The sequence below is a fragment of the Marmota marmota genome, unplaced genomic scaffold (assembly GCF_001458135.2).
Source record: "Marmota marmota marmota unplaced genomic scaffold, marMar, whole genome shotgun sequence".
Lineage (NCBI taxonomy): Eukaryota > Metazoa > Chordata > Mammalia > Rodentia > Sciuridae > Marmota > Marmota marmota.
The window spans coordinates 5,753,627-5,775,918 of NW_025999927.1; the positions used below are offsets into that span (position 1 = coordinate 5,753,627).

A 22,292-nucleotide genomic window follows, 5' to 3' on the forward strand; every position below is an offset into this window, starting at 1 on the left:
TTCTTTTCCACTGATCTGAACTGCTAGCAGCAGGTCTCAGTGTCATGGTACTGTGATGTCCTGACCTCTGATCCGATTACCCAGAGGGACACTGAGGGACTACCCATAGGCAATGGGCATAGCCTGGCCAAAATGGGCAGAGCGTGGCCATGCTGGACAGAGGCTGGCTTACATCCTGGGCGGGACAGACCAGAGGGTGCAAGATTTCCTTGTCTTGTTCAGGACAGCCTGCATGTTAAAAGTGTTCTCACAAAAGGTCATAGGTTTCAGAATGCTGTGAAAGATTGTTCTAGTCAGGTTACATCCATTAAAAAGTGCTGATTTTAAGAACTAATAACTTAATACTGCCATATACAAAAACAAACAGCCCACAAAATAGCAACCTTGTTTTTTCCTCAAGATTTTACAACACCCTATTCTCATTAACCAGTATTTTACTGCTACACTTAAATGGTCAATTGAGGCAAATAGCTATGAGACCAATCTTCCACCGCCTGTTACCTGGTTAAGTCACAAGTTTTCAGTTCTGTGAACATTTCAACCAAATTGATAAGGTGCATTAAAGTAGGTTGGAAATAATAATCTGAAGTTATATTTTGTTATACAATTACATTCTTATTACATATTTATATAATAAATAATATAAATATCTAAAATACTACATTATATATTATGTTTTATGTTATATATTATATACTATATTTAAATTTTTGTAGGTGTTCCACACCTGGGATGATGTGACAAAATGGCTTAATATTAGGGTGGTAGGTATTAGAAGTAATATTCATTTAGCCTTCTGAGCTTTCTGGACAGACTTGGTGACCATGTCAATTCTGCAGCCTTCTTGTCCACAGCTTTGATGACACAGCAACCGTTTATCTCATGTCACAAACAGCAGTCAACACAGAGGAGAAGAGAAAAGCTCTCAATGCATATGGGCTTGGCAGGAACCATATCCAAGATGGCAGCATCACTAGATTTCAAACTTACCAGCCATCTTTCAGCATCTTACTAGAAAGGTGATCAGTCTTTCCCTTCAGCTCAGTAAACCTGCCAGCAATATAAGCTGTGTGACAATCCAGTACTGAAGCACAGCCAGCTCTGATTTGGCCCGCATGGTTCCAGATAATCACCTAACTGCGAAGCCAGCTGCTCCAACTGGTGTGCCATTTTTGCTGTCACCAGCAATGTCACCATGACAGACATCTTTGACAGTATATTCTTGACATTGAAGACCACACTGTCCTCGGGAAGAACTTCACTCAAAGCTCCACTGTACATTTCAACAGGCTTTACTTCAGTTGTGACATTGACTGGATCAAAGGTGATCAGCCTGCTGGGATCGAGAACAGCAGTTTCCACTTGGCCCACGGGGACAGTGCCAATAGCACCCACTTGGTAGACATCCTGGGGAGTACATCCAAGGGCTTCTCATTTGGACAAGTTGGTCATAGGATGCAACCCAGAGCTTAACATTTCCACTGGCATTGCCACCTTTATAGATGACTTTCTATTCCTTGAATTAAGGCTCATTAGCTCTTGGCTTCATCAGGTTGTCACCATTCCAACCAGAAATTGGCATGTATGCTACTATGTAGGGGTTGTAGCCAATTTTCTTAATGTGGGTACTGACTTCCTTAACTATTTCCTAGTATCTTTCCTGGCTGTAGGGAGCTCAGTAAAGTGTGTTTCATTAACGTCTACCATCAGTTGTTCCATAACTAGTGTGGATCCAGAGGGCATGCTCAGAGGTCTGCCTATTCCTGGAGATACCAAACTTCAATTCACCAACACCAGCTGTGTGAGTCAGAATAGCACCGGCAGCCTGAGATGTACCTGTATTCATGCTTTTGATGAAGCCTGTGTGCTCTGGTGTATCCTTGACAGTCACATAATATTTGCTGATCTGAAATCTCCATGGGGAGCTGTCGATGGTGACACCATGCTCACTTTTAGCTTGCAGTTTATGTGGAGAACCTTCCCCATCTCAGCACCCTCCTTCTCAACTTTGCAGTGATTCTTGTGTCCATCCCATCCTATTTGTAGGTTGATAGCCAGTGGTAGTAGACTTGCCTAAGTCTCCATGTTCAAGGACTATGATGATATGTCTTTTCTTTTACTCTGGCTTTGATTTAGCAGTGATTTTCACAACACCTGTGTTCTGGTGCTGAATCCATTGTGAAGAAGCCAGTTGCATAATTTCAAGTGTGTGAGTTGTTTATCTGACTGTCTGAAGGCCACTGGAACCATAGAAAGGGAACTGCAGAGGAGAGGAGGGGAGATATTATCTCCCCACCATTTTTCTTTTGCTCTCGCTCTCCCCACACTTCTGGTGGCCTTAATGCTGGTTGAAAGTTGACTGTGGAGCATTGTGATCTTGTTTTTGGTTCTTGGGGAAAATTGTCCAAGAACTGACAGTTACCCCCAGTGCAGGGTGCAGATACAGAATTATACAATGAGGCAGAGACAGAGGGCAGTGAGGACAGGCTGGTTACAAGGGAAGGGAAAGGCAAGAGAGGGTGAGATTCACCTTGGAGAAGGGTGGGCAGCTCACAAGAGACCAAAATGCCCTAAAATGATGAACATTGGCTTTTTCCTTTTGTTAGGATGGAGGCAGGGCTGCTGTGGCAGGAATTCCTGGAGTGCAGGTCACCACACCTCCGGGACTCTGTGTTTTATATATTTGCTGCCCATTTGGGAGAAGTCACCCACCTGTACTGCAGTATGTGCCTTCATTCTTCATTTTGTTTTTCTTTTTTTAGCCTAGCACCACTGTCAGAAGGTCATGTAACTGTCAACTAAAACTTAAAGCAACTTGTGGGTGTATGTGTGACCTTGGGAATTTGGATTATGACATGTAACATTAGGCCTCCTTTTGTAATGTGGAGAGACGGCACCTATGGTCAGTTCCCACTTAGGGGCCATTTTCACAGTGGCTCCCTTCTCCCATCTCACCCCCATCACATACCTCTTCCTTCTATTTCTGCTCGTCTCTAGCTAACTATCTACACTAATAGTTTCTTAGTTTCTTCAACATTTCTCTACTTCCTTTTGGAAAAATACCAGTGTCTGTCACATAGGCCTGATTTTCTTCCTATTTTCCCAAGTCACCTAGCTTTGTTTTGCTGTCCCCACTCTGTCTTTCCTCTAAGTTCTAAATGCAATGTGGTAACCACAAGCTACAACATCTAATTTGATTTATATTAGTTACAATTAAACAGTAACTAAGATTAAGTTCCCCACTCACACAGGATCCATGTTTGAAGTACTTAAAAACCACAAGGGGCCAATGGTTGCTCTTTGAGTCATTGCTGTTGCCAAATCAAAGTCTTCTTTGCTTCCGCACAGGCTGGTTAAGATAAGGGAAAGATGTTGACTCAATGAAGGTGACTTTATTTGAAAACCCACCTGGCCAAGAAAATGGAGGACTCTTGACAAAAAAATCCAACTTGCTGGGAAACTAATTTAGGAGTGGTTTATTTAGGTGGCTAATGTGTGTTCCAGACTGCTAGGCACCTTTGCACAGCAGGTAGACCAGATGATGCCCATCTGATCCTAATTTCCTATTCATGAGATGCTTTTGAAATTTGTAAATCTCAAGAAAAATGGCCATAATTGCCTTGGGCTCTTCCTGTCACTGATTAATTTGCCCATGTGCAGTTCCTGACACATAACACAATGAATGGTTAGAGAGGATAGCTTTCCTGAGGCCCTCTTGCTGATCACCAAACTCACAGTAATGAAACAAGACCTAGTTCATCTGAGTATTGTCTAAGACAGGGGCAGGTGAGGTGAACAAGGGAGTTGGCACAATATCTGTTCTCAGTGGTTGCTTCACCATCACTCCAAGTTCTATTGTATGGCCCAGAACATTGCCTGCTCAGTATCTCCATTTGCAGTCTAGTAAGTATCACACACTTCATATATTAAGCTCCGAACTCTGCTTATCCACTTCATCCTGACCCCATAGTCATCCCCATCTCATTAAATGGCACCAGCACCAATCTGGGTAGCCAAACCAAAATTTTAGGTGTTGCTTTTCCTTTACCTTTCTTGACCACCCAATTTTAAATCCATCAGCAATTCCCATCAACTATGCCTTCAAACTGAGTTCATCATCCAGCTGCATTGCATTATCTCCAGTGGCAAAACTCTAGATGAATCTACCATCATTCTCACCTAGTACTAATCCTGGCTTGTGTTCATTCTTCTTTTCTTTCCTAGCACACTTAATTTTACACACAGCAGCATGAATGGAATTTAAAAAATGCAAATCAGACCACATCATTTGCTCTTTTCAAAATTCTCCAATGGCTTACTAGCATATTTGGAAAAAAAATAGTTTTCATAGCTTCAAAGTCCTACCTGAAATTGTTCCTTCTTAAATCCCAGTCATCTTAGTCTACCTGCACCACCCTGGCAGCTCCTGCCCTTTCCCCCAGTGGCTTCCCATTGGTTCCCATCACTCTTTCCTGCTTCAGGGCCCTTGAGTGTGCTGTTCTCACTGCCTGAACACTCTCCCCTAGAGCATCTTTTAGCTCATCCTTTCACAAAATCGAGTTTCTGTTTACATATTATTTCTTCACAATTATAGTCTACCAATGAGGAAACCACATAAAACAAATTTCCTCTCTCCTGATGGGTAACTTCTTATTTTAATTTTGTTAGCACTTATCACTGCCATAAGTTATATTCCTACTAGAATGTCAGTTTAGAGAGAGCTGGACTTTTTAACTTGAAAAATAAAACCAAGAATCAAGAAGTAGGATGGTGTCAAATTAAAAAGCTTCTGCACAGCAAAGGAAACAATTAGAACATGAAGAGAGCCTACAGAATAGGAGAAGATCTTTGTCAACTCCTCTTGTAGCAGGGGATTAATATGCAGACTACATAAAGAACACAAACAACAGCAACCAAGAAGCCTAAAATAACCCAAATGATACACAGGCAAATGATCTTAACAGACATTTATCAAAAGAAATACAAATGGCTAACAAATATATGAAAAAAAATATTCAACATCCTTAACAATCAGGGAAATGAAAATCAAACTGATTTTATCTCTTCAGCTATAACAATCATTAAGAATACAGGTAATAATAAGTGCTGGCAAACATATGGGGGAAAAGGTGTACTCATAAATTGTTGGTGGGACTGCTAATGAGTACAATCACTCTGGAAAGCTGTATGGAAATTCCTCAAAAGACTAGCATGAAACCACCATATGAGCCAGCTATCTCACTCCTTCGTATTTACCCTAAAGAATGGAAATCAGCATCCTATAGTGATAAATGGATAACAATGTTTATAGCAATTCCCAATACCAATTTATGCTTCTAAGTTTTATTATTTTTAGATTGCACGTGAGTTTCACTCTAAATATGGATATGCCCATTCTTTGGACTCAAAGCAATGTATAAAGTGTGGTTTTAAATAAAAGTACTGGAATGGAAACAGCCATTATAGCTGATGACTGCTGGATGTTATATTTCTCACTAGAATCATAAAACCAAGACGGGAATGTTCCATTGCTTCAGATATACTTCCCTGGTTTGCCCATGAGCAGTAACTGCATGATTGCCCTGTGATTCTCATAAATTCTAAAAAGCATGTGTTTATGTTCACTTAGTATTCAGGCTGGTTGTTTAAAATAGTACAAGTGACTTTAACTCAAATAATTAGTTTGAGACTTTTACACTGTATCATGTATAGAAAGTTAATGATATCTGTCCATTCACTTCACATATCTTTTATTAGCTGATAAGAAGGAAATAGAGAAGGAAAATTGAATTTCTATGCATAAATGATTACTAACAATTCAGAAGAGGGAAGTGAGATTTAGACTTTCACTTATAGCTACTTTCTGTACTCTACCCAATTATTTTCTCAAGTTTCAGTACTCTAGAATTTTCCATTTTCCTTCAATTACATTGTTATTAAAAAGAACAATTTTTAGTAATCATTTATATTCACATGGCTTATTCAACAGAGTAAGATGAGTTAAAGTGTTATACAAGTCTACTTCACACCAAAACAAAGCAGAACATAAAGTATAGAGATGCTATATGCAAATTTCATTTTTAACTTTAGAAGATGCTTTGATAATTATTGCCTGATCTCATTACTACTTGGTCAGTATGTATGAACTTCCATTCTGCATGAGAAAAATAGTTTAGCTTAGAACTGATTTAATATAAGGTTTTGAAGCTCTACCGCAGGGTAAAACTTAGGGAAAATAATCCATTTAATAATCTCAACTGAGAAAACATGTTAAAATGCAGAGCTAGAAACATTTCAGATTTGAAAATTCATATTAGAAAATGAGGGTCTTAACTTTTCTTCCTTAAAGGCTCAGGGTCAGATCCTGGGAATGCTCACCACTGATAAACTCACTGGCATAGTCATTGGTTCTTGATTTTCCTTCTCAGGATCCCATGGTCCTAGGAGTTTTATGATGTCTGCCTTCACTCATTGTTTCTAGCTGTGCTGTGCTTGGAACACAGGATTTTTAGGATCCAGAAAGTGAATCCTGTGGAGTAAATCATCCTTGATAAGGCTGCATATGATTTCATCACTAGCCACATACTGGTGAGATGAAAATGGCAGATTTACCTGCCTCACCCTTGCCCTTGGTATTTAAAACTCAGCTAAGATTTAGCCTAAGAAGGACATAAAAAAAGCCAAATGCAGGAGCCACTGGGTACTCCATTAGAAAGGGTCTTTCCCCTCCATCCTATACAAAATGACTAAAGCTCATGAAAAGTGTTGTAAAATGTTTATATAGAGGAACAGCAAAGTGTGTTGGGAAGATCCTTCAAGAGAAGTCAGAACCCTTGGGTCTAGTTCTACCTCTGCTTCGGAAAGACTGTGTGGCCAGGGTGAGATGCTAGGCTTCTCTTGCCATAACTTTCATGAGTGTAATAAAGGGGGAGGCAAGATTTCCTCAAAGATTGTCATCACTCTTAGGGTCCAGTTGTGTACATTAAACTGAGACAGAAGATACCACGTATGCATAGTCAAGAGCAGGTAGGATGGAAGAAAAATATAAATACACCAAGAGGGTTTTCTCCATGGGAAAAAAAAAAAAAAACTTATCCAAGACAAGGAACAAGATGAGATGACAGTGGCAGGGTGTGTGTCCCACCAAGGTTTACTCATCCGCCACCTCCACTTCAGTCTTGTCTGAAATGTGCTACCATGGCTAATGTGGCCACCACCTTCAGCCAATTTACCCTCTGAGATTAGAATTAAATCTGCAAAACTGATAAGATAACTGTGATTTCCTGCATGTCAACCAGTCTTCTCACTACTTTGGCAATCTTATTTAGACATCCCTTTCACAAAGGACTCTACAGGTTTCTGTTCTTCAAATGCTTTTAAATATAGTCCTTAATCTACCCTCTGGTTATTTCATTAATGAGTTAAAAAAAAAGTGTTGACAGGCACAAACAATTTCGTTGGAAAACTGTGCTTTAACATTATTCTCGGTCCACTTAACACTAAATACCGTTTAGACTCCCTTCACCCAGTAACCCATGGTTTCAGCATGATGATGTTCAGCATGATGACATTTGCTGTGTTATTTTTTATTATTTAAGCACATGTGTGTGTTTAACCACTTCATGGAGTCTAAATGTTGTTCTCCAGACATGTCATGTCCCAGATCAGGGTCCCTGTGTTTGCTCCTTCTGGGTACCAATTGGCCTTCCATCTCCCAGAGTGGCTCTCTCAGAGCTTGACTTTCCAGATGCTGAGTCTTGGTGGTATGCTGCTGTAGCACCTGGTTATAAATGCTACAACTCCAGATTGTGTCATCCAGGGTTGCCACAGGGGAAGCACTGAGGGACAGAGCTGAAGAGCATCCCTCCTACACACAGGGGAAGTGTTAGCTCTGCCCCGTGACAGTCTTCACCCCTCCAGGGCTCAGCCATCTGTGAGAAGTGATTTCTGACTGCATTGTGGCTTGTGCATTCATTTTCCGCTACCCTGCTGTGGAATCACGTAACTTCACCGTATGCCAACCATCCAAGAGCTTTGTAGTGGTAGCATGAAGAATAAATATTTTGGATATAATTTTGGACTCTTGACTTTGGTTTCTGCTCCATAGAATCTGACCTGGCACCAAGTGCTGGAAGAGGACACATGACAAGGAGCGTGTGCTGCCCTGGCGTCCTTACAGCCTCATTTGAATTGCCATATGGTCAGTGTGAGAGACCGAGTAAGCGTTGAATATTGATGGGGCCTTGACGAGAGAACCCATCTTGCCATTGCCAATTTAGTGTCCTTCTAGGGCCCAACAGTAATGTATTCCTGGGCCAATCGATTTTACCTGTCTGTGATCACAATGGGCATTTAAAACGTCACGTACCTGCACGAGTTTGAGTTTCCCATCTTGTTCTTCTTACCACCCAATATTGATTCATCATGGAAGCAAAAATGCTCACAGAATCCTAAATATGACCAATTCTCCCTTTCCTTTGTATCTGTTTTTCTAGGGATAAACTGGAATTAATTTTGGCATCACCAGATCCTAGTTCATCATCTTCCATATATAATGTACCTCAGACATCTGGATGAAATTGAACTGAATTTTCTCTTCCCCACTAATTGTTTTCATTTCCATACTTTGTTATCTTATCTCTCTGATTATCTGCTCCCCTCCCTCTCTTCCCTTACCTAGGTACTCTCTGCCCACGTTGAATGTATTTTCTCACTTTTTGCTTGGCTCTGTACTCCATATTCCAATTACATGGCAGAAGCTTTCAACTCTAGACACCGCCCTAAGTCTTCTCATTACTGAGCAGAGAGCACATCACATAATAATCATTCTACATGATCCCTGAGTGATGGACTGTTGGATTAATATAACTCAAGCCCAACAGGAAATTAAGCTAAGTCAGGGGTTTTAGATACTCTATCTAAAAAAAGAAGTGACTTTTATTTTCTGTCTTCAAATTCCATTTCCTTTCTGATCCATTTTCAAACTACACAATACTCCCTGCTTATAGGTACTGTTTTCTGAAGCTATAGATTAGTTCAAATCATGTCTTTCTGGATGGAGTTAATTTAGATGACTACAGCAGCATAATTTAACCATATTGCTTTGTATTCAACTGATTAACTAGTTTTTCTAAGCAGAGGAATAGTGCCAGCTAGCCAGCTTCAGGGAGAGCATGGGCTATGCTTTTCTATTCTCTGTTCTATGCTGATTCATCAGAATGGGGCATTGTCTTGTGAACCTTACTTCAGGCTGAAGGTAGAGCTATATCTCATAGCTTATTCATTTATAATGGCCTACTTGTTGCTAAGTTGGAAAGCTTGCTTTGTGTCACTTAAGGAGAGAATCACTCTTTCATGTGTCACCAATTTTTATGCTTTAAAGTTTCTAGAAACTTGATAACATGTCTTCTGTAACTCTTGGAACTCTTTATTCTAGAATGCAGTGTGGTATTGGCAAACAAATCCATTTAACATTCCAACACTTTGTAGTTAACTGGTAAAGGGGGATTTGATTTTGCAAGGAAATGTTGGAAAATGCATTACACATCAGATGATAAGCATGGGCTGCCAGAAAACATCTCATGTCATTTCTAATGAAAAAGTTATAAGCAAAACCCTTGAGCTGATTTCCCCAAACAGAATTCTAAGTACAGAATGCAGAGGATTCGCACTGAAGTTCTAGAGCCTGTGCTATGCCCGTGGCAGCCTGGAGCTCAAAGTCTACAGCAACATGCACTGCACATAACTCACCATTACAGGGGAGACTGCACTGTCAACTGTGTTCCTTTCAAAGGTGCCTGCATGCAATCAGATTACCACATAGGTGACAGGTATGTTTTCCAGGTACCAAGGTGAGCCACAGAAGGGAGCTCTCACTGGGACCTGCCCAAAGGTTCTAGCTCTGGTTGGAGCTCTGATAATTGTATGCCTGCCAATTTGCTAGTGTTTTCATGGAGATCAAACCTTTAGACAAAAAGCTATAAAGTCAACCAATTTTATTATCCAAGAAAACAGCAGTATTTCGAAAACAAGTACATATACCCTCCTGAGGACTGTGCTCCTGCTTCTTTTCCTTTTCTGTTAACTGACAAGTCAGGTCTGAGCAACTGCAGGGCAATTTTAAAATTAAGCACTTTTTAAAGTCTTGACATTTGACATAAATCTTCTGGATTGCTTCTTCACATTTAATAGCAAATTAAATAACACCAAGTTTGAGTCTCTCTACTGAAAGTGGGAAGAGGAGATGAAAGAGTCAGAGTTTCCAGAAGACTTAAAAGTACCCCTTGTGCACTGTCCTTCTGTCACACTGCTGAGGTCTCCCAATAAATTTCTAAGAACATGAAAAACCTGCAGTCTAATGGGAAGAGATCTATCATGTGCCCCTGAATTCATAACTTTGAAAATGAAGTTCAGAAAGTGGCTACAGAGAGGATGTCACTAGAGGCCCAGAAGGAGGTAAGAGCCTCCCGTGCCTGGGGCTATTAAAAAAGTCCATCCCCAGCAACTGGAGCACTTTCAAAAGTGCTCCTTGTCTTACGAGATAATTCTGAACCATCTTATCTTGCAAAGTTATAGCTGAAAAATTACTGGAGATGATTTTGTGTCATTTTTACTGAATGCAGAATTGAAATCTGTGGGTTCTTGTAGACTCTCCAAGGCCCCACATTGTGAGAATGTTGGAGCTGGGATTAAGTATTCAGGCTGCCAAACTAGAGGTGTTTTGCCTTTTTCTTGTTCCAGGAGATAGTCTCACATCATTTAAAAGTCCATTCTAACAACTTGCCATCTCGAGTTGTCTGCTTCCTTGATTCAGGCACCTGGGAGCCCCTCCACACTGGCTTTAGAGTCCTGGAGGGAAGAGTTGGTTCAGCTTTAGAGTGGCTATTCATGGCTGCCTCAGCTTCTCTTTAGCATACCTGACCCACTGTTCCCAAAGGGTCTTTTACCTTCCCATAGCTTGTGCAATGCCAGAGGAATTAGGCGCAGTGTTCTTCTTTGACAAGATACAACTTCCTTCGACATCAACCTGCACCAAATCCCAGAGCCTACTAACCAAGTTGCAAATCTCAGAAGATGATTTTTTGTCTTCTAGTCTAAAAGATCTCCCTGCTTATGTTCTTTAAAAAGTTATCTTTCAATAACCTGGCTTGGGTTCCCCAAGAGTGGATCTTACCATAATTTTCATCTTTTCTCCACTGCAAGTCCTATAAAATAGTAGGAAGTGGATGAGAAGGAAGGGGAAAAGGATGAAGAGGAAGAGGATGAGGAACAAAATTTTGCTACAAAATTTTAAGTTACTTTCTACACTCTTTCAGAGAGCTTGGGAGACACAAATGCTTCCCATTTCTTATTTTTCTCATGATAAACTGTCCCTTTACCTTTTTCATTTGTTTTTTAAATTTTCTGATACATGTGGAAATTAATACAAGAATGGAAGCCCCAAACTACAAATAAGAAGTGTTGATAGCTAAAGAATCATAAGTACATAGATGAACTTATAGGGATGTTTGCTTTTTCTGTGAATAAATAAATGAAAGCATTCACTGAGGTTATTTTCCAGATGAAAAATATGTGATGACCTCCCTAGCTTTTTGGTTTTAAAGTTTAAGGCACAAACAACACATTGATTTATTTTTGCATAATTAACAGATGATTTGGGCAGCACACAAACTGCATATTAAATCAAACGTAACATTGGGCATTGCTGTGAACATAACACCAAATGCAGTATTTCCCTCATGGGCTTCAAATCATAAAGATAGCATCAGTGCTATTATAATTCCTGCTTTATTATTATTTAAAAATTAAAGTTGTGCACATTCACAGTAGCTGGAGCATATCCTCACATTGCTCTCCTGAGTGATATAAAGGGTCCTCAAATTGATTGAGATGAACTTACAGCCTATGGTACTTTAGCATCACACTTTTAGGAGAACAAAGGAGAGATTTCTTATTAGACCCTTCATGAGACAGTTTCAGACATATGAGAATTACAGAAATGCATTAAGCTTGAAAGTCAGGCTCTGTCTACAGAATGGAGGAAAAATGGGAAAAAAACCTCCCTAACACTCAATGCAAGCCAGTCCCCTGATTGAAGGACAATACTTCTCACCTCACTCTGTTCATTCAGCAGTGGGGATGGCTGCCATCTTGAGGTTCCATATTGTGATTGCAGTGGATGGGCAGGAGCTGCCACGTCAATTCTCCTTTTGAATTTATATTTTACTCTTTTCAAATGGAATCCTAGAAAAGAATAAAGACAACCCAGTGAAATGTCTGACAGATGGAAACCCAGATGCAAGTCTAAGTCACAGAGGAGTCAAGATTTCAGTGGAGATGAATTTGGTTGTGTTCCCAGGGACAGAGATTAAACCACTCAGCCACAGCACTGTGTGCCCAGATAAAGGAATCAGATTAATTTCAGGTCCACAGAGATGGAGGCAAGATTCAGAATCTGGCAAATAGATAGGCATACAACCAATAAAGAAATCAGATGTAAATTCAATATGCTAAATGCTCAAAACACCCAACGATGAGATTAAAATTTGCTTGTGTTAGGAATATATAAAAATACTTTTGCATCATTGGTTTTAAGAGAAACTAAATGCTCAAAATATATGTTTTAACATATCTTTTCAAATCACCCTCTGCTATATAAATTGAAGGATCTCTCCCCTGTCTCTCTGTTCACGCAGGTTCAGAAGGATAGGATAACAATTTTAAGATTAGCATCCGTGGCAAGGTTCTTTCAATCTCAGATTGAAATGTATTAATTTTTATTATTAAATACTAAATGCACAATTCATTTTTGTGTGAAGAAGCTATTTTTAAAGTTTGATTATTTTGGTTTTTAAAAAAGATAATTTCAACGCAAAATTTACTTGCAATAATACATTGCTGAAGTCATTAATGCATTTCAACACATGAATTATATGCTGAGCAATAAACATTATCAATCCTACAGTGTTCAAGAGTTCATGTTTCAAACTATATGCAAAGAGTGGAACCCTAAATGTCTATTTTAGCTATATTTGTGAAGCATTTAATTTTTTAATTTTAATTTTTTGATATCAGGGATTGAATCCAGGGTTCCCTAATCCCTGGGCCACATTCCCAATTCCTTTCATTTGTAAAGCATTTAAAGATGTCAAGGTAAAGAAAAAACCCCTCATTTTCTTAAAAACATCTTAAAATTTAACTATTGTCATAAATTCAACATGAATAAATACAATATCTAAATAAATATGCTCATTCTACATGGTTTTCCCAGTCTGAGACTTGTGTTCGGTGTTCAATAGGTGTTTATTACAAATGAAACTGTCTTCTAGGTACAAAGGCTAGATGATACAATGTACAGAGATGTACAGATTTGCAGGCACATTGATTAATATGTCCAGTGGCCAAGTACTTTAGTGGACTGTCTAAATCCAAAGAAAAAAGGAAACTACCTTTTCCAGTTGCGGAGAGAAAAAGTGAACCTTAAAGTCACATAAAAGAAAGCAGTACAACTCATATGAGAAACTCTATAGTGATGTTTAGCAAGCAGACATCACTTTCTTTGTTAAATGTGTGTGTGTGAAAGAGTCAGTATGTATACTGGTAAAAATAATTTAAAATTTGTATAGATATATCATCCTAAATAATAGGTACAGTTTCCCAAAGATGTCTATTGAGAACTGATTTTTTAAAAATTCTTATTTTGAGTGCTCACTTGCTCAGTCTTGTTAAAATTCATTACCCAACTTTTCAGAAGAATAAAAATAAGATGATTCTTTGGTTGAAAGCTTAAGATTGCTTCCTTCTCTAGGACTTAGAAGAACTTTTTACCTGGGCCAAATCTCTCTGAATAGATAGCGTATATTGCCTCAGGAATATGTCATTCTCTAAAAGCTCTTAAACCTGGATAGCTTTTCCAGGGTTGCACAGCATGCCCACACACTGCCAGTGCTACTCTTCCTTGTTTCTCTTTACCAAAATGTATATGGAAGTGGGGTTAGAAGAAATGTCCCCTTCACAGTTTGTCTCATATTAACCATGTGAGTGAAAGAAAATCTTTCTCCACACTGCTTTTGGGACTAGATGAGATACTTCTCTTCTCTCTACACTAATTTTATATAAGATAGACTTAATTATTGTAGAGAGAATAAAAATAGAAAGGGATTCAGTGAGGAACAACGTAGAATTTCTGTGAGCATCATGGCAAATTATCATTAATGTGTTTCGACTCTACCTATGTAAAAGATATCTAGCTGTCTTGAATTTCTAAATCATTGCTGAACAGAGCAGCTCCTTTTTATGCTCTATCTTTGTCTGCTTTAAAAGTCAGAATGACAGGAATCATAGATATGACCAGGACCAAATTTTACTAAGAAAACCAGAAATACTGGCATTTGTAAGACAAAGCAAAAGCATGAGGAAGTCCAAGACAAACAGCATAGGTCCACTTTCTTCTTTCATTGGCAATCGTATTATTTCAAAATTAATATGAAAGGGTCTAATAGATGCATAGGGGCTTCATTTGTACAAGGAAAACTCTTTGGATAAGGATCATCTCCTTTTAATATCCTGTTAACCTAGATGGACCAGGTACATCCTGCTGAAAGCATTCCATAGAGAAAGACCCGCCTGCTACCATGTGTCACCAGTGTGCCGTCATTAGCATTTTTAGATTACTTTTAAACCAAGCCATCTCTTTCCCAATCACATTGTGTGCTTTTAGAGAGATATATAAAAAATGCTTTGCCTACTCACACTATCATTCAATGTTTTTGACACCAGGTATGCGGTGTGGCTTCCTCACATAGGAAGCACTTAGTTCTGCAGTGGACACCAGTGGGGTGTCCTCCAGGGCAGTCCAGTTCTGATACCTTGACTTAGAGATGGCATCAGACCTCACAGCTCAAGGGCTCTGTCCCCACTCAGATGCCAGTCCCAAGTGAGGGTCTCTAAAAATTCTGACAAACTGGCTTCACAGCCAGCTTCCCATGGCCCCCTCCCTTGAGGTTCGCAGAACCCAGGGAAACACTTTTGTTTGAAAGAATATCTAGTTTTAAAGCTAACATTAAAGATTTAATAAATAACATTTATAACCTTAAATAAACTATAATATATTTTATAATAAAAGTAAATGCCTATACATAATCAATTTTATATAATTATACATAATAAATTCATATAATAGGAAGTATGTATCCAATATTCAGAATTTGCAATGGTATATATGAGGTAATTATTATATTGTTTTATATTTCTTTATTAGATATTTCCTATTTCATAGAGCAGTATAAATTTTATGTAAAATGATGGAATATGCTTCATTGAAATTGATTTTGCAAATATTTTTCTATTTCTTCAACAGTTGGTTAATTGGAACTTTTTGTATATATAATTTCAAATTTTTACATAATGTAATTTTGTACTTTAATAATAACAGAATCTTATTATGCACTTTTGATTTTTCCTGAGGTTTTCTTTCTATTCTATTTACCTATCTATAATTATACATACTGATAATTGCTGATTAATAAGTATTCAGTATCTGGAATTAAAAGTTTATTATTACTTTTATTTCCAAAATTATCTTAGTTACTTTTTTTTTTAATTTTTTTTATTGGTTGTTCAAAACATTATAAAGCTCTTGACATATCATATTTCATACATTAGATTCAAGTTGGTTATGAACTCCCAATTTTACCCCAAATACAGATTGCAGAATCACATCGGTTACACATCCACATTTTTACATAATGCCCTATTAGTAACTGTTGTATTCTGCTACAAGGAGAAATATGAATTACAATGGATGGGATAGAGAGAGAAGATGGGAGGGGAGGGAGGGGGGATGGTAGAGGATAGGAAAGGTAGCAGAATATCTTAGTTACTTTTAACTGTAGAAATTTAAAAGTTCTGGGACATCTTTCTCCATTCATACCACTATCAAGATTCTGTTAGAACTCCCAGGAAATTTGTCAATCAATTTGAAATGAAAAATTGCAGAGTATTTGTCTACCCTGCCTGGATTCTGATTTCATCTTGAAGGTGAAGCTGCTGTCTTACATATGGGGAGAGCTGGGTAGAAAACTGAGCACTCAGGGGCTGGGGTTGTGGCTCAGCGGTAGAGTGCTCGCCTAGAAAACTGAACACTGAATTTGAAATCATGTTTCCCAATGCCAGCCAAGGATGCTTCTCCCAACTCTCTTGCACAGTAGGGGACAAGGGAGTGACCAGTGATACCTGGGATGGAGGTCTTCATTCTAGGCTGAAACTCCTCCTCTTCAGTGTGGAGGGGGGAGTGAATGAGACAGAGCCTCAGAAGAGATCACCAGGCTGATAGTATGTGCCTCCCAGGGCAAAGGAGGTAGCTCCCAGCCAGGAAGTGACAGGCTCCACCCAATGAGGGGGGTATGACATTTTTTCATACCAGTGCATCAAAAATACCTTTCTCAGGTACAGAGCCAAGCAAGGATGAGTGAGACACATTCTGTAAATTTTAGAAGAAAATTAAGGACATTGCATTTTAAAATTTTAATTAAGGAAAAATTTACTTTAAAAGTCCCAAAAAGTAGAACTATAAAACAAAGTTAGTTTTACTGTTGACTTTTTAAAAAATAATATTAAGATGCTATAGAAAGTGCAGATATTTGTAATGCAGACAAAATATTGGTCTCCAGAATATGTTTTAAAACTAACACAAACTAATAAATGGGCAAAAATACATACATGCAATCTATGAGAAACTTACCAAGAATATCCAGTAAAACATATGAAAACCTGTTCAACTTCATTAATGATCAAAAAAATTGGAAATTAAGACCAAATAAGTTAGTAATTTTTACATATTGGTTTTCAGTGAAATGTGTGATCAGTATTGATAGATTGTGTCGACCTAGAAATCATTGTATATCCTGCCAGAAAGAGTAACCTTGTTTTCCCCAAGTGGTGCTGTAATCATTCCCTAATGTCACAAAATAGAAACCACACGGGTCTGCCAGGAGAGGCACCCACCATGTCTATAACAGCCCTGCCAGTGTTAAAGGAATTATATAGCAGTCTAGTTTTCATCTGTGAAAAATCCATAAATAAACTGCATTATATTTACCATAGGAAGATCGAACCAGGGAAATGAATAAAACAGAGCCATACCTTTCATAAGTGTGGACGCTTTTCAAAAGAAAGTAACGTTTACTTCAGATTACATATGCTATTACCCTACTTCTGCAAGGTTTAAAGTGGGGAAAACCATATAAGTGTGGTGATACATGTTCTTGTGTGTGTGTGTGTGTGTGTGTGTGTGTGTGTGTGTGTGTGTAAGCACACAGTTTGGCTACATAGAAACTGATATGATCCAAGTGTCACCTGTCAGTCAGGGAGTAGATGGTGAATGTGTGAGGAACATTTATCATGCTGGCCTTGTTTTCCCCCTAAGCTCTACACCTTGTTATATAAGCTGTTTGTCTATCCTTCCTGGAATCCCTCTGTTCTCCTGACATTGTCCCCAGACTTCATTCTACCAGCAGGAAAATTCCTCTTGGCTCCATTGCAGTCTCCGAGGAATAGCTCTGCTGTGTGTCTCAAGAAAACAGCAGAGGCCCGGTGGTTTTGCTCCTCCTCCTGCCATCCCTCTCCTGCTGTCTGACAAGTGGAGGACCATCTGCCTGGAGCACTGTGGTCCCACTCCCCAGGACCTCCCCTGCTGGTCCCTGGAGAGGCCCATCCCCCAAACCCTTTCCTGCTAATTGTTTCAAGAGATTCTTGAGAGTCCCTCTTCCCTATTAGTAGGTAATAAATATTCCTTTCCTTCCCATTTCCTGTCTTGAAACAACTACTTATTCATTTTTTGCACTTTAATTATTTCATAACAAATATATATTTTTAAAGAAAAGAATCACTTAACTATGCCCTTGGAGGCAGTTCTTTTGGAGGAGAGGTGGTAGGTATTCAGACAGAAGTAGATACTGATTTCCTTCTTTCTTTCCCTACCCTTTCCCCCGCCCTCCTCCCTCCCGTCCTTCCTTCCTTCTTTCCTTCTTTTCATACTGGGGATTGATTGCAGGGGGACTTTACCACTGAGCCATATCCCTTGCTATTTTTGTTTAATTCGAGACAGGGTTTAAGTGGCTGAGGTAGGCCTCAAATTTGTGATCCTCCTGCCTCAGCCTCCCAAGTCACTGGTATTGTGACAAAGCTGGGGCCTTCTGAGAAACTGTGGCAATGCAAAGACCTCCTCTTCAAACCCTGATTTTTTGTAGTCAAGTCAGGAAGATTTCAGACTTGTCGCTCAGAGTAATAGGAATGTATTTATTGAAGGGCTAGGAAAGGGGAAAGGGGACACTCTCAAGGAAGAGAGTCGGTCCTCTCAAAAATGAGAGAGACAATGTGCCTCTTGGAGATCCCAGAGAAGTTTCCAGAGAGTCCTGCCCAGGTTCACCTCTTGACTTTTGACTGACTGATGGCAAGGTGATACCAGACTTTCAAGTCCCCACTGTCATGGCAACTCTAGGTCACCTTGGCCTGTGCTGACTGGTTCTAACTGGATTCCTAACCATACATTCATACAGATTTATGGTTAGGAGGAACTATCCTTATCTCTGAGTTTCAGCATCTGGTCACAAGTCTCCTGTACCAGGGTCACTTGGGTTTCTCTTACCAACATTATTTGGGGCCTGCATTTCTCCTGCAGTGAACGGGTTGTTTGCTGAGGAATGTGACATATCCTGTCCACTTAGGCCAGGCAGGGCTGCAGGTGAATTTTGTCTTGGAAGAAAAAAAGCATGTGGGGTCAGCACAGTGGGTCCATTTTATGGAATTAATTTCCTGACCTCATGTTCCCACCATTCACATCTGTCTGTCTCCTCACAGGATGACCAATGTTCGCCACCTGGCCTGACTCCCTTCTCCTTTCTTGCCCCCACATTTCCTTCTGTAGCCAACACTGCCATCTTTGTTGCCCTCAGCAAACAAACCCAACCTTCTCCCACTCTGAGCTCAGGCTTGGGAAAAGCCCATGCTCACTCCTCAATCTCAAGGCTGTGGATGCTTTCCCTAGACTTGGCCTGGTATAAATGCTGTCAGTAGCTACAAACCCAGGCTCCTTTCCTGGGCATGGAGACTTTAAGTTTTCTCTTCATCTCTCACAAGACTTTGGAGTACAAGTGGAAAAGCAATGCAGAAGAGGCAATGGGACTTGTCTTCTTCATACTGCACTGTAGCATGTGGGAATGTGCCATCATTACTAATCTGCCCATGACAGAAATGCTTCAGACTGTACCTGGTACAAGTGGGAGACTCGGCATTAACTCACGTGCACTGTGCAGCTGTCAGTAGATTTAGTTCTAAAAACATTTCTGACAGGGCTGTTCACTGTGCTTTATTGTTGAATGCTCTCTGCTCCAGAGGAAGCATATTGAAGTGTGAAATAGTCAATTATAACTGGGTAAACAAAATTGCTTGGATAAAACATTGTTAGACTCTGGGGTTGGGTGTTGAGTGTTCATTTCTCTTCATCTCAGGCAGGGGGTCCAGGGAATAGAAGAAAGATGGGGCACTTTAGGATGACAACTTGGTGAACAAACTCAGTCACCAAGACCAAAAAGACCTCCTAAGTCAATTTCATGCTGAGTTGTTTAAAACCATTTCCACATCAAATACTTCATGACTTCCCCATTTTGCAAAAACCAATGTTTGAATTTTTGTGAGGTAGACCTTGCATGAATTTTTTCCTCTTTAAACCCTTTGTAGAATTAATTTAATCGGTGAAAATACTCTCAAACATTGAAACTGACAAAAATAGAAGGGGATATCAAAACATAACTTTAAATGGCTTTCAATACTTCCAAAGCTTTAAATATGTCTCCAACTTTGGTGCATATCCTGTGCTTGCTTAAATGTCATTTAAGAAAGCTGTGATTCCTGTGTTGAGTGAGGACTTTAGTAAGCATGAGTAAGCAGGTTAAGGTTCTCCAGCTGAAGGTAGCATTAGGAAACGCTTCTCCCATTCAGTAGTAGGCATGTTTCTGAGTATTTTATTCCTTTTAGATCAAGTAGATATCCATTTTTGACAGTGTGAACTGATACTTTCTGGGGCATCAGTATGCCATTAGAACTTTACTTGGGTCTAATTTCACCTAAGATAGGGAAGAGAGCAAACTTTCTCCTTAAATGTCTCATTCATATTTAAGTGCTAATCTGTCACCCTTCACACGCCCCGAGTGATGTTGGTGGAGTTTTGTGGAGGGAAACAGGCAAAGGAAAAATCCCATGAAACCTTGACTCTCATCAATTTTGTGTCCTGGAAAGGACTTATGAGCAGGCAGCCAGGTCCTCTGGAAATTCCCTTTCTGATGTGATAGAGAGCATGTGTGACCTGTGAAGTCTTAGACTCCCCACCATGGTGGCCAGTATTAATAATGTGAGGGGGCTGCTGGTGCACAGGTAAAGATGGGAAACAGAGCAGGGAGAGAGAGAGGAAGAGAGAGTCCTTAGAAGCACTCACAGCTATGGGTGTCAGTCCTGGGAGCTCTCCTGGCCTTGGGAGAGAGTCCTGGGGAACACTTGTGGTCTTGGGAGAGAGTCCTGGGAGCTCTCCTAGCCTTGGGAGAGAGTCCTGGGGAGCATTTGTGGTTTGGGGAGAGAGTCCTGGGGAGCACTCAAGGCCTTGGGTGTCAGTCCTGGGAACTCTCCTGGTATTGGGAGAGAGTCCTGGGGAGCACTTGTGGTCTTGGGAGAGCGTCATGGGGAGCTCTCCAGGCCTTGGTGATATGGTTCTTGGCTTCCTCCATGTACCTAAGAGCCAGGACTTGGACCCAGTCATTACCCATTCTGGGCACCAGTCTCTGGCATGTGTTCAAGTGACCAGTCTCATGATGACTTCACTTTGTGCCTCCCTTCCATCCAACTCCATTACACTCAACTCACCCAAGGACCTGCTTCCCATGTGCCATGCTGCCCATCCACAGCCCTGGTGGTACTGTTGCTCCCCGTGTGGCCCCAGACCATTTCCTTTTTCACCGTCATCCTTACAGACTGCACCAGGGGAATTCCTTCACGACACAGCCTTTAATAATGCACTTTACCTGGGGTTGGACCAGCCTTCTTTGAGGTGAAGCCTGAGGCATGACAAGAAGCCCCCTGCAGATTGGGTTTGTGTTGGTCTGTCCTTTGCCTGTTAAAGTCCTGCTGATGAGTGCTCAGCTGCTAAGATGTCAGGTAGTTGGGAGACAGGGTCTCTTTGTTTAAATATGGCACCTATCATATATACCAAAAGCTCTCAGCACATGGTGAAAGATCATAAATATTGGCACGAAAATTTCACGTTTCCTGGAACATCAATTTGACTTAGGTCGAAAACATAATCTAGTTTTGAATTTTTATGTCGTGACCCACCTGATTGTTTAACCAGCAGTGAGTTTACCATTCTGCCACTAACTCACTGCTAAGGGAATTACTTCTGTGAATTCTGTGGGCCAATATGCGTGTGTGTATGTGTGTGTGTGTGTGTGTGTATGTACACACAGGGTGGGTACATGTGTAAATGTGAATGTGTGAAGATATAGGGTTTGGTAAAAAGAACAAAAACGTCTTCCAGTAGCCTTTGTTTACATAGGAATAAAGGACACAGGTTCATCTCCTTGAAGGTCTAAAATTATCTCTCTGGAAATTATCTTTGCATTTCAAACAGTTGCTTGTGCATGGTGATATAAACTTTCTTCAGCTTAGAAAAAAATACTTTGAAATATGTAAGGGCAAAATATTATCTTATGAAAAATAGAAATTTGAGTTTTTGTTTGTGTTGAATGTTTTATTTTTTATTGGTGCATTATAATTATACATAATGGTAGCTTTGTTGTTACATAGTTACACATGCACATGATCTAACGATATAATTTAGTCAAGATTGTTCCCCAGTATTTCCCCTTTCTCTTCCCTTCCCCCTCCTCTATTGGTCTTCCTTCAATATTCATAAGTAGACTTTTAATTTAAAAAACCAAGTTTCCAAGTTAAATCAGTAATCACAAAAGAAATTAAAGAAAATTTGAAATATGGCTTTTTCTCATTTTTTTCTGTTTCTGGAAACATGGCTACAGTTTATTTCTGTATAAGTAAATTTGTTACATTTAATAAAGCACAAACTCAGATTTAAGTTTAATATGAAGATAATACTATTTTCCTAATATAAAGCAAATTTTGTCCTGGTGAAAGACAATTCCATTCTATGAAGTTTTTAAAGTTGAAAATGGTATTGTCAAACTCAATAGGAGTTAACATTCATCAATATTTGAATATATTTTTCTGAT

At 39.6% G+C, this 22,292-nt stretch overlaps 1 pseudogene; it reads right to left on the reverse strand.

Annotated features, from left to right (window-relative positions):
* Positions 1 to 784: 784 nt before the first annotated feature.
* Positions 785 to 21,012, reverse strand: LOC107157960 (annotated as a pseudogene).
* Between the last annotated feature and the right edge of the window lie 1,280 nt (positions 21,013 to 22,292).